Raw genomic sequence first — 12,348 nt, 5'->3', positions numbered from 1 at the left:
TTTTTAAAAGATATTTTAAATAATATTTTTATTTTAATATCTGTCATGTTTTATGTAATATTTTTATTTTAAAATATTTTTAAAATAATATATTAAAGATTTTTTATTAGCTACTAGAGTGTGTTAGATATTCTTTGATTTCACTTTGTGAAGATAAAAATAATTTACTAAAAAGGAATGATCCTGTCCTATACAATAACTATATTTTCATATTTATAATGATATTCATAGCATAATGCAAATAATGTATGGTACATTTCCAGTGAGTTTTTGTTTTCTCATTCCTTTATGTCAAGAAATTGGTGAATTTCTTGGTATCCAAGATCTAAACCAAAATATATGACCAAAAGAAATGGAGAAATGGTAACAACAGGGCTTGAAACGGCCGATTCTGATGTGGAGGTGCCCTCTTTAGAATGCCAGCTGAACTGTTGGTCTACCAGACTTTGAACGGTTGATTAGATGCTAGCAGCATCTGCAGGATAGCTTAACCTAAGTGTTAAATAACACACGATATCGCACCCTATTTGCTCAAGTATTTCAAATTGCAGGCATTAATACAATTAGCAGTTCTTACAGAGAATTCTTAATTTCTTGATTTGTGGTTAATCAAAGTCAATCTTTTAAGTGTAGTCGTAATCACCTATATTTTAAATCACCTGTGTTTTATTCCATTCTAACTATGGAATGATAGCATGTGTTGAATGCTTATGCTAAGCTCTGTGGCAAGCATTTTATGTACATTAACGCACTAAATCTGTGCAACAACTCTAAGATGTGTACCATTATTATCTAGTCAACAATGAGAGACTGCAAGCAACTTGTTCAAATTCACACAGCTTGTACCGTCAGAGCTAAGATTAGAATTCAGGCATTTGGGCATTAAGTGCAGTTTTTTTATTGCAGTGTAAAGGGAGCACACTCTTATCCATGAAGTCATACTGCCCTCACTGGCTGTGAAATACTGTGTTCTTCATTTACTCTTGCCGGAATTTACAAATTGTCTGCAACCTGTTACTTTGTAAGGGCTCCTCCCTTGATGTGCAGTAAGTTCTGCTTCCTCAGTGTGCTCTCCCCTCTGCAGAGCTGATGTTTAATAGACCTGGCTCTTTGCAAGAAAGAAAACAAAGTCCCCAAGGAGCCACATTCATTGCCTCTAGGATCCTTCCTACCTTGCCCCTTCAAAGAACACTGCGGCTGTTGTTGACCCCAGCGTCTGCTGTTGAAGCTGCATACCCACTCTGTGCATGAAGCTGGAACTGGACTCTGTTTGTTGTTTTTTTTTTTTTTTTTAAGACAGGATCTTGGTCTGTCACTGGACTGGAGTGCAGTGGCATGATCACAGCTCACTGCAGCCTCCACCTCCTAGGCTCAAGTGATCCTCCCACCTCAGCCTCCCCAATAGCTAAAATTCCAGGTGCATGCTGCCATGCCTGGCTAATTTTTATTTTTTTTTTTTTGTGGAGACATGGTGTCTCTGTGTTGCCTAGGCTAGTCTTGAACTCCTGGGCTCAAGTGATCCTCCCACCTCGGCCTCCCAAAGTGTTGGGAGTGTGCGTGAGCCACTACAGCTGGTCTTGGTCTCCGCTTCTTGTATATGGTCATTCAAGATGTCCTGTCGTTGAAAAGAAAGGGAATGATGATTGAAATATCGGTCCCTCACTTAAGGATGGCAGGACTGAGGACCAGCAGATCTGTCCTAATTGTTGTTGCTGTGTTCAGTTTATGAACTTTCACTGCACTTACACCTAGATATTGCTTGGAATGGTTAATTGGCTTCTTAGGCCCTGGAATTTGGAGAAAAAAAAAAGAGAGAGAGAGAGAGAAGATTCAGACATCATGCTTTTTGCTTTGCCATCTGGTATAATTCTTAAAGGCATTTTTAGGTCCCCAATATGGGTAGTGTTGCTGTTCGTTCCTTTCCAATGCTGATTGGCTCAGGCACACAGGTTCTGGGCTTTTGATTATGAAATTGATCAAGGCTGGATAAGGCAGATTTCTGGCACCTTTGAGTCAGTGGTTGTAGGCAGAGACACCATATACATTTGCGTAGGTTGTACACTGCACAGCTGTAGGTTGTCCTGGTCCTGGGGAACGCAGGTGCCAATATGGGGGTAACACACAAGTCCTGAGGTCCCCACCCATGCACATTCCACTCCCCAATATTTTCCTTCCTTTGCCATAAATTGAATCCCTGTCTAAAACTTCTCTTCTAGGCATACTTCCTGACCACTAGCAATCTGATGCCTATCACCAACATGTTACAACAGTAGTCTTGTAGCTGTGTGTGTATTTTAAATGGCTGCAAAAGTATTTCACTATGTGGCTGTACCATAATTTATTTATAAGTTCCCTATTGGTGAGCACTGAGGTAATTTGCAATCTTTTGCAATGAAAGATGCTGAAATTAAAACTTGAATATGTGTGTACTCCTGTCTGCAAATACCTCCAGGAAAAATTCTTCCAGATGGGATTTCCTAAGACATATCTCCCTGGACTCGCATGTCTTTCTGGTTGCCTCTAGCACTCTTCCTGTTTTCAACCCTGTCCTCCTAGTTCAGCCTTCATGAGCTCTTGCTGAAATAATTGCCATAGCCTCCTGAGTGGAGCCATCTGCCTACGCTTCCCTTTAGAATCCATCCTTAACATGGTTTCTAGCTCTCACCGCTCGGACTGTGTTACACCTGTGCTCTAAAACCCCCAAGGGTTCACAATTGCTACCTGAGCTGGTATGAACTCCCTATACCCTCTCCCAGCATCCAAGGCCATCCCATATATGGTTCCGCCCCACCTTTGATGACTCATTTGCTTGATTTCCCCCACGTGTTCCCTGTGCTTCAGCAGCACCAGAAGGTTCCTGAGTCCCCGAGCTTGCCTTGCCTCCTGTTTCTTTGGGTGCCTTAGAGCTCACTCCCTACTTGGAAGTGTCCTTCTCTCTCCTGGGTCCTCCCTCATCTCTGCCTGTGTACCCTCATGCTACAACCCTGTCATGTTTTCTAGATTCTCCCACTCCCACTCCCCAACCTAGACTCCTTCCACCTCCCACTGTCCTCATATCCTGCTTTAGGTGATAATTTCATTTCATGTACCCTTGCAGACCACCTGTGCCAGAGAGAGCTGGCAGCACGCATCCTCTGAAGTGGCTAGCACGGAATGTCTTGCACATTTTAGGAGGTTTCTTTTAAAAGGATTTATTAGATAAGATCTTCGCAGTTGACAAATTCTCTTACCCAAAATTGGCATAATCCTTTAGCTTGGGGAGAAGAGATCACACACATGAAACTATTATGGAAGTAGGGAATTTCCCAATATATTTAGTCAAGAGCACAGAAGCTCATTGGCAGTGAGGTGCCAGGCAGGGTAGGAGCAGGAGCAGCCCCTATAATCTGCCTTTTGTGGGCGGGGCAGGGTCACAGATGCCTGTCACACAGCCTGCATCGAGCAGGGCCTGCTGGATTAAAAAGCTGACTTCTGGCCAGCTACAGCAAGCAAAGACTTGCAACACCATATGGGAAGAATTGACCCAACAATCCATGTGCTTTCATTAAAGGGATGTTTACAAACATCCTGGTTCTTGACTCAAGTTCATTGTCACAGAATGACGTTCTCTTGGAGGAAGTGGGAAAGGGGTGGAGTTGAGGGGTGAGTGTAGAAAGCTGGACGAAATCAGGGGACCCTGAACAAAATCTCTCGTTGTTACTTTTCAGTTACTCAGAAAGCCTCTCTCTACAAATCCCTACAAGGTTGAGACACACAGGCACTCTCAACCTTGAAGTATCTGATTTTACAACTTCAAACTCAGGCTTCTCACAATACTCTATACTCCCTCTCTTAGAGTGAGTACCTCTTATCTAGTTCAAGGTCTCATTCATTCTCTCATTTGACAGACACCAATTGTGTTTTTCTTGCCTTTAAGGAGCTCACTGACTAATGGCAGATGCCAGTTCTAGGGTTCTATTGAGTGAGAGTGGAAGGAGAACTAAGATATCAAACTTTTGCTATTCAGCCCCACTCTGCCCTATGCTTACTTCATATTCTCCCTCACTGTGGAGTTCAAACATTTAAAATCTGAGTGGCTGTTATCCTCAGCATGCACTGTATACTCTGCACCTTACTCCCGGAATCCTTTTATCTTTAGCTCTCCTTATCACAGGCAGTGGTAGTTTGGTATCATCCTCTGCCAGATTAGACATGTATATTTATTTAATATTCTCTCTGTTGTTGAAAATAACAATACTAATGTTGCATAATAACAACAAAGTTCTTTATCATCTTCATTTGATCTGCTGTCATCTGTGAGGTCTCCAGAGCATACTCTGTGCCTTTCATGTTCGAGGACACTGCCGAGAAATAAAACTGAGACTCGAATCCAGATCCTGTGACTGAATCCTAGTACAGTATTCCAACACATAGCCTTAGTTTAGGAACACTCACTTTTTCTATTCATGGTAAACGTGTGGCCTCCACTCACTGATAAGGTGAGATTACCATCGAGCATGCAGAATACGAAAGTCTACAGTGCATTGTTTGTCGTGCTCACTTACAGAGCGGACTGATTGTTCCACAGTCACCTGTTCAACCCCGCTTGGTAGCAGTTAACCCAGAGAAGCAATTGCCTCTCATCTGGAACCTGAAATGCATCCCATGCATTCTCCTGATTCACCAAGTTCATTGGCAGTGTAAATACAAGCAAATCCTGTTGCCAATTGAGGGTGTAATGTCATCAGAATGTGAAGGATGACCTGAGTTTTTTAAGGATACAAAATTAAATGTGCACTGATTTTGTTATATCCTATTTTGGCATTTTCTCCTTTTCCGTTTTCTCCTTGGAATTGGTTTGCACAGTATTAACAGATTAAAAATTATTTATGGGTGTGTGTGTGTGTGTGTGTGTGTGTGTGTGTGTGTTTCAGTCATGGGCATCTTCTTTCAAGTCTTATTAGGCATGGAAAAACCTAAGCTTGGTTTAAAACACTTCCTCCCTTCTTGTGAAGTTTTAGGCTAACTTAAAATGGGATGTGTTATATAAGGAAGGCACCTGACACTAGCAGTGGGGGTGCCTAGGAGAAGGAGCACCCCCCTTGGTTTGCGATAGACTGGCAGCGTTTCCTCTGGTATGTGCCAGAGCGGCAGAGCCAGTTTTAAAAAGAGGATTTATAGGAAATCCAGCTGTGAGTTTTCATTTTTTTCTCTTAGAGCTGGAGGCGGGGCCAAAACCAACCTCAAACCAGGCACACCATTGATCAGGCTAGAATGATGTGGACCAGTCTCACAGACAACAGCCAAGCACAGAGGAAATATTAGCTGGCAGAGATAACGAAGAGAAAACACTCGGTGACAGATGCACCATCTGTCAGTTTCTGAGGAGCAGTTTTCAAGAAAGCTGAAAATGAATTGAAGAAGAGAGGGGTTTTGTTTGAAAGGTACAGCACAGCCTAAGGACAATTTTAAACAAAGTAAGTTTGTGTTCCATAGAAAAAGAGGTCGTGGTGGTGGGAAAGACAACAGTTACTTCCTATATAGATTGTGAGTTTTGTCATTGATATAAAAAGTTTTCTTTGTAGTGGACTTGATATTTACAACATTCTCTTAACAAGAACTTGATTTAAAATTAAAAAGCAGTGACTGTCATTTTGGCTACTCACTCTAGAAACATTTGCAAGTTACAGTTAGATTTATTTTACTTTTATTTAATCTCAGAGATAATTGTTTTATCTCAGACTACAGATATAGATAAGGCCTTCCTTCCTTCCTTCCTTCTCTCTCTATTTATAACAATGGGCAAAATTGTTTGTATCTTTCCTCAAAGGCAGTTTATTAAGAAAGCGACCCACCTTTCAGATTGACGAGGTTGGCAGTAAATACTTTGTATTAGGATGCTTAATTTCATGGGCTACGTTACTTAAATAGCTATGAATATGACCTGGACTTCCTACGAGCCTTCCAAATAATGTTATTGGTGTTGACATCATTTTTAAAGGAAGCTGCTTCTGGATCTTCTGTAGTTTATCTTTCTCAGAAAGTCTGTTACCCTCTTTCAGAACATAAGCTACCATATGAAACAATCCTGCTATTTATGTTTAATACATTTTTCAACGGCTTCGTTTTCAAAGTTGGACTTAGGCTGTTGGTAATTGTATGTTACATCTAAGTGGTTTGCGTTTGATGTCATATGTCGCATGTTTTATTAGGCCAGGATTTGTCTAATTCCAAGGGGATCTAAAGCAGTGATTGAGAATGATAAGATTCTATGAGCGATAGCAGAAAGTTTTCAGGGGGCTCACAGGAGCTCCTTTATTGGAAAAAGTCAATTCTTTTACAATTTACACAGGCGGAAAAGGACTTATTTTGCATCTGCGTTAGCAGGCTGTCTAGTCCAAACCAGAAGTGGAAGCGCTGGCTGTAAACTCGCCAAAGTAGAAACCACTCAGTGTTATGGCCCAATATGGATGTCAGAGCTCTGGAGCATGTGTGGGAAAATGGCCACAGGCCAACGTCTGGAATCATTTATCTTCCGGTAGAGCCGAGAGGAGAACTGTTTTATGCGTTTTGCAGAAATCCTTGCTGATTGATTTCATTTACATAGAGCTGGTGCAGAGACTGATGGTGAGGACAACTATAAATGGGAGAGAAATATTGATCTATTTCTGCTTTTCCTGACATCCTGGTCTCATTAGTGTTCTTAGCACCTTTGAATGAGATTATGCCGTTACTGACAACCATATGGTTTCTACGGGGTTCTTTCCACGCGTCTCATAAGAAATGCCACATTTATGTCTTTTCTTATTGGGGAAATCAGAAACTGAAAGTTGAAGATTTTGTCGTACTGTCTTTTCATTAGCTTAGCCTGTTTCCTACAGTCTAAATGTGAAAAATGAGAGGAAGGAAATATCAGTAGACAGAGTTCTTTGTACACTCCGTGCAACCTATGTAGTCATTGAGAGATGGGCGTCTGATACTCTTTGTGAAATACTGGAACATACTGTTGTTGATGTATAGTTTCATATCTGCATGTGAAGGAATCATCTATGCCAACCAGTATGTTCTGCATGAGCTAAACTCACACGTGCTGACACATGCTGACATGTGACAAGGTAGCATCCGCACCTGTTTTTCTAATGTGTAAAAGAATTTTGCCAACTTCTGACAGTACCCACGTCAGACCTTATGAAGACGATTTTAATTGATTTCAAGGACCAAGGTAACAGTCAGAAGCCTTGGATTTCAGATACTACCTTTATGCTGCCTAATTTTGTGACCTTGAGGAAGATGATTAACCTTTTGATAAATCTAATTCACTGCTTACAAGTATAATGAATAATTATAGCCATTTTTGTCTCCCAGAGATATTTCAAATGTCAGTAAGACATTTATAATGCATCTTGTGCTATTAGCTTTTGGTATGTATGCCATTAATGAAATTGCCTCCACTCTCTTAGACAGAACTTCTGCATTACACTGAAAAAGCTAAAAACTTTAGCCTTTTAAAGTTAAAACAAAATTAAAAACAAAATTCTGTAATCTTATGTAGTAACACTTTTGTTTATAGGAGGCTGCTCTTGAAGGTATTTGCATCTATTCTTTTCTCTTAGTAGAATAACTATTTGATTTTCTCATCAAGATTCTCAGCATTGTGTAAGACTAGTCATTTCCTCAAACAGGTTGAACTTTAAAAAATCGGGCTAAAATTGGTGTGATGCTGCTTTGATTTAGTATGGTTGAATATATGTAATTTTTAAACTTCCTAATGTAAAGAAAATGGATAATAGTGCAGATTAAGGTACCTAATATTTTCTCACATTTTATAGATACATAGATATGCCATACAAATAAATATATGCTAATCTTCATATATATATATATATATATATATATATACACCCACACACATCCACTTCATCTTTCAAAATAATCCAGTAAAACTGATAGCATAGCAGCATATAAGATATTAAAAGATAGGAGTGATTACTGTGTTTTCATTTTAAATATTTTTCATTTTACATGATGAACATGATCGCAGCTTAGTGTAGTGCAAAGGGCATCAGAAGCCAGACCTGCCAGTCTCAGCTGCCAGTACAGAGAATCACCACGCACCCTGTTCTGTGAACACAGGTGTGTGGTGGCCCCTAGAATCTCGAAACATGGCAGCCTTGGGAGCCACGCCATTCAACTGTGCTCTTCCGCTGCAGTGTGGGAATCAGAATGTGTGCCTTACCGTAGCACGAGGTGGTTGGGAGGTCCATATGACATAATGTGCATGAAAATGCTTTGAAAACTTTCAGGCCATTTAAAGTCACTAATTGAACTTCGACAACTTCTTTGCTGCTGGAATATTCCTTTCTTCCCTTTCTTAATAAATTCTGCCCATCATTCAAAGGCTTCTCTTAGCTCTTTTTTGATCTCCTCAAAGGTTTCTCTGGAGCCCCCAGAGGTCCCTCTCAGAAAGAGGAAGTGAGCGAATTTTGCCACCCGTGTCCCTCCTGCCCCACCCACCGGATGACTTCACTATTACACTTCATGTTTTCACACCTCCACGCTCTGCCCAGTTCTGTCCCTGTGCTCCACTAAATATTTTCTCTACCACTTGCCAACATCCTCCTCCTCCTCCAAAGCTACCTTAAACATCACTTGCCTTTGAAACCTTCTCCACCACCATTCTTCCACAGAGCTAGAGCCTTCTTCATTCATGGTTCCAAACTTCTAATCAAGGCTTTATCTTATTCTACTTCAATCTTTATTTACACATCTTCCTTCCTCCCTAGGCTCCGCAAAGACAGGCCAGGTACCATGCTGCTTTGACTCCCTGGTGCTCGCTGTAGTTTCTCATGTCTGGTTGGTGTTCAAGTAATGTTTGTCAAGTGAATGAGAAAGTCAGTCTTTCCATACCACTTCTTTGTGGGGTCCTGTCATTACACACCTTCTGGGACAGAACCCTGGTACCCATTTGTGTGTCTGGAATAAATTGTCCCTTATGGCATAACAGCATATAGACTGTTGTCAGCTGGGAACCTGAGATTGCAACAATGCAAAACCCTACATCTAATCACCAGCAGATTAACTATTAACCTACTAGTCCTATCTGAATCCTACTAATCATAGTTAGGTAACTAAACATTAAAACTATCATCCAACTGCCTCTATTCTGAGAGAGCCTTGGCATATCTGTGACTAGCTGTGTTTTAAAAAGAAAATCTGACCATCTTTTTGAAAGGCAGTTTGGCAGCATTTATCAAGATCCTCTGATCCAGTAATTCTCCTAGGAAATTATCCTAACGAAATGGTTTCATAAAAATGTAGACAAAGCTTTCTGAACAAATATGTTCAGCATGATATTATTTATAAATAATATGAAAAATGGCAAATAAGTGACCAGTATTACTTTTATAATCAAATAAAAATTCTTAAGAATCCAAAGGTTGCCTGACAGATTATGTACTAATTTTGTTGACCATAAGGCCTCCATTTTTAGGTTCTTTACACAGAATCAAGGATATACTTGGAACAATCAAGTTGAGCAACTCCTTACCATGCTTCCAATTTTGCTACTCTCCCTTCTTTTTAAATTTAGAAAATGTTGAAAATAAGGTAAACTTTGAGGCCAGAATTTGAAAATTCTTTGACAGAACAATAATCTGAGTATCAGAAGGGGCCTAGAAGGCCTGCCTCAACCATTTTCATTTAAAAATTGACTGCATGGAGAGCTGGAGATTCAAACTGGTTTAACTTTGCTCTTGAGCTGAGGTTTAAAACAGGTAAAAAGAAAATTTGAGTCTACTTGTTCAAATACTATGAAGAAAACTATGTAAATTGTGGAAGTTTTTTGGCAATCTCTCATTTAATCTCTTTTTACATGGAATAACTGGCAGAGGTAAAGCCATGTTATCATAGTAGATTCTGCATGTTACATCGGGATAAACCACAGGAATACCGGAAATAATCACTGACCAAAATAGGTTCGTGTAGTCGGTTGAACACGGGATTTGATGGGGCCATGCCACTGAGATACACCATCCATCACCACATCTGTGCTCAGTGTGGGAGGGTTTCTGTTTCCAATTCTTGGAATAATACTTAAAGTGCATCCCCACTAATAATGCCACCTGCTCGAAGCTCTCCGTACAGGGGCCAGAGCTAAGGATTGCTAGTGGGCAGGAACATTTCCATCTCATCCCAAAAGTGCAGAGAAGCACATTGCTTCTTTAAGCATGTTTCTATTTTTTATTTTTTATTTTTTTATTTTTATTTTTATTTATTTGTTTATTTTTATTTTTATTTTTTTGAGATGGAATCTCACTCTGTCACCCAGGCTGGAGTGCAGTGGCACAATCTCGGCTCACTGCAAGCTCCGCCTTCCGGGTTCACGCCATTCTCCCGCCTCAGCCTCCCGAGTAGCTGGGACCACAGGCGCCTGCCACTATGCCGGGCTAATTTTTTGTATTTTTTTTTTTTTTAGTAGAGATGGGGTTTCACCGTGTCAGCCAGGATGGTCTCGATCTCCTGACCTCGTGATCCGCCCACCTCGGCCTCCCAAAGTGCTGGGATTACAGGCGTGAGCCACCATGCCCGGCCCTTTAAGCATGTTTCTAAATGGTCCTGTTCGGTTGTGTTCCATGTGCAACAACAGAGTAAGTGGGTGCAAGTCCTCTGCTTCAGAGAGTTCACTGTTTAAAAGGTGAAGGAGTGCCAACTTCCAAAGTGAATAGAAACACAATAATACATATATGGGTAAGTCCCCCAGTAGGGCAACAGCCAAGCACACATGCAATGTCGGTGGCAGCAGGTTAGGGGTGGAAGGAGCAGGGCAAAGTCGAGTCCTGAGAAATTCACTACAGGGAACTTAGGTGTTAATGACCAGGAGAGTACCTTGAAGTGGTCTCGTTGTTGGTGACGTTTTGGAAGACTGAAGCAGCCTTCAAGGGGCTGGCATGGTAGCTCCTGCCTTGCCAAGGCCTTCCACATACAGATGGTGGGTGGCACAGGGACGAATAGGTCATATACCTGAGCTTGAGCTGAGCCAGGCTGGTTAGGGGAGCTAGATGTGAATGACAGAGCAAGCGGCTGGCTGAAGAAAGCTTCACTATCCTCCAGCCCCAGGAACCCTTAGGGGATGGCAGGGAAGGGCATGAGCTCTGTCAGCAGACCACAGGGCTAGAAGGGAGCGTGTTCAGTTACCTTCAGCCTCTGTGGGGCCTCCCCAAAGACCTGTTTATTCTGCACTCAGCAAAGGGCAAGAGGATCCTGTCTGAATTTGTTCCTCATGGGCCCAGATTTCAAACATGCTCTACTGCCTCAGCAAAGATTATGCCATAAAAGCTACTTGGAATTATTGGTTCTCTACTCCCCAGAGGAAAACAATGATTTAGAATAGTGTCCTGAGAACCGCTGTTCTTCCCACATGTGCTTATTATCCTGCATCCTGGACCATTGGTACTGGGCCCGGCCAATGACTGGCCGTATATATACATTACGAGACATGCCTAAGGAGGAGAAACCCAGCAAGCAGATGAGATACAATTTCTCAAACTAACCATAAATTACTCCATGAAAAGAACTCTTATGTAACACTGAGGCATCCTGATTAGTGTTCTTTGGGCCTTGCAAGTACCTGAATGAAACCACAAAATAGTTAAACAACAATATTGGGAACTCAGTTTCAATAAAAGCTGTTTATTTTTAGCTGACGATCAAACTCCAAAATAAGTGACCTCTCTGTGCCAGGCATTCTAGCAGAGCAGAAGTTATTTTTATCTTTAGAGTTTCTTGTAAAGTCTTCTGCTTCATGTTGGCTTAAACTATAGCTTTATGTTTCTTTTCGGTTTTGCTGACATTCACTTATTTGGTGTTGGTGTATTACTTCTACAAAGGACCTAAATGCTTATCTCACTACAGTTCTCCTCCTCCAAAATGCACAGCTAGTGACATTGTATAGTTAATGCCAACAAACATTTATTGAGCATCTACTGTGTGAAAGGAACTATGAAAAGGACACATATAATGTCTTCTCAAGAATATTACAGTCACGTCTTGGGGACGGATATGGACACAATTCAAGAAAGAATGATTTTTGTTGTAATCAGGGGCTTAAGGCAATGTACTATGGAGCACATATTTAAATCCAATTCAAAGAATGGAAAAGCTTTATGCATGATATGAAATGTGGCCTGGAAACATCAACAGATTTCAGTAGAAGGTAAAGTAGGAAATAGATGCTCAAGATCAAAGGATGTATGTTTAAAAACACAAAGACTTTAAGTGTGTAATGTGTTCAAAAATAGATGAGTGAACCTCAGCGTGACTATACCTTAGGATGTATGGAGAGATCACTGCATTGGGAAACGCGATTGGAAA

The 12,348-nt window shown here is 41.0% G+C and overlaps 1 protein-coding gene across 6 annotated transcripts in view; it reads left to right on the top strand.

The window, feature by feature from the left end:
* Window positions 1-12,348, top strand: part of STARD13 (StAR related lipid transfer domain containing 13) — a 572,996-nt gene that overhangs the window by 464,307 nt on the left and 96,341 nt on the right. Inside the window, exon 1 of one of the 6 annotated variants that reach the window (XM_004054357.5) lies at window positions 5,060-5,456. The exons of the other annotated variants lie outside the window; for them this stretch is intronic. The gene's annotated coding sequence lies outside the window, so the exon portion shown is untranslated. Of the gene's footprint in view, window positions 1-5,059; window positions 5,457-12,348 lie in introns of those variants that run through there. 6 annotated transcript variants of the gene reach the window in all.

The sequence above is a fragment of the Gorilla gorilla genome, chromosome 14, assembly GCF_029281585.2.
Source record: "Gorilla gorilla gorilla isolate KB3781 chromosome 14, NHGRI_mGorGor1-v2.1_pri, whole genome shotgun sequence".
NCBI classification, from domain to species: domain Eukaryota; kingdom Metazoa; phylum Chordata; class Mammalia; order Primates; family Hominidae; genus Gorilla; species Gorilla gorilla.
Note: the sequence above shows the minus strand (reverse complement) of the source record. Positions and strands in the feature narration are given on the sequence as shown.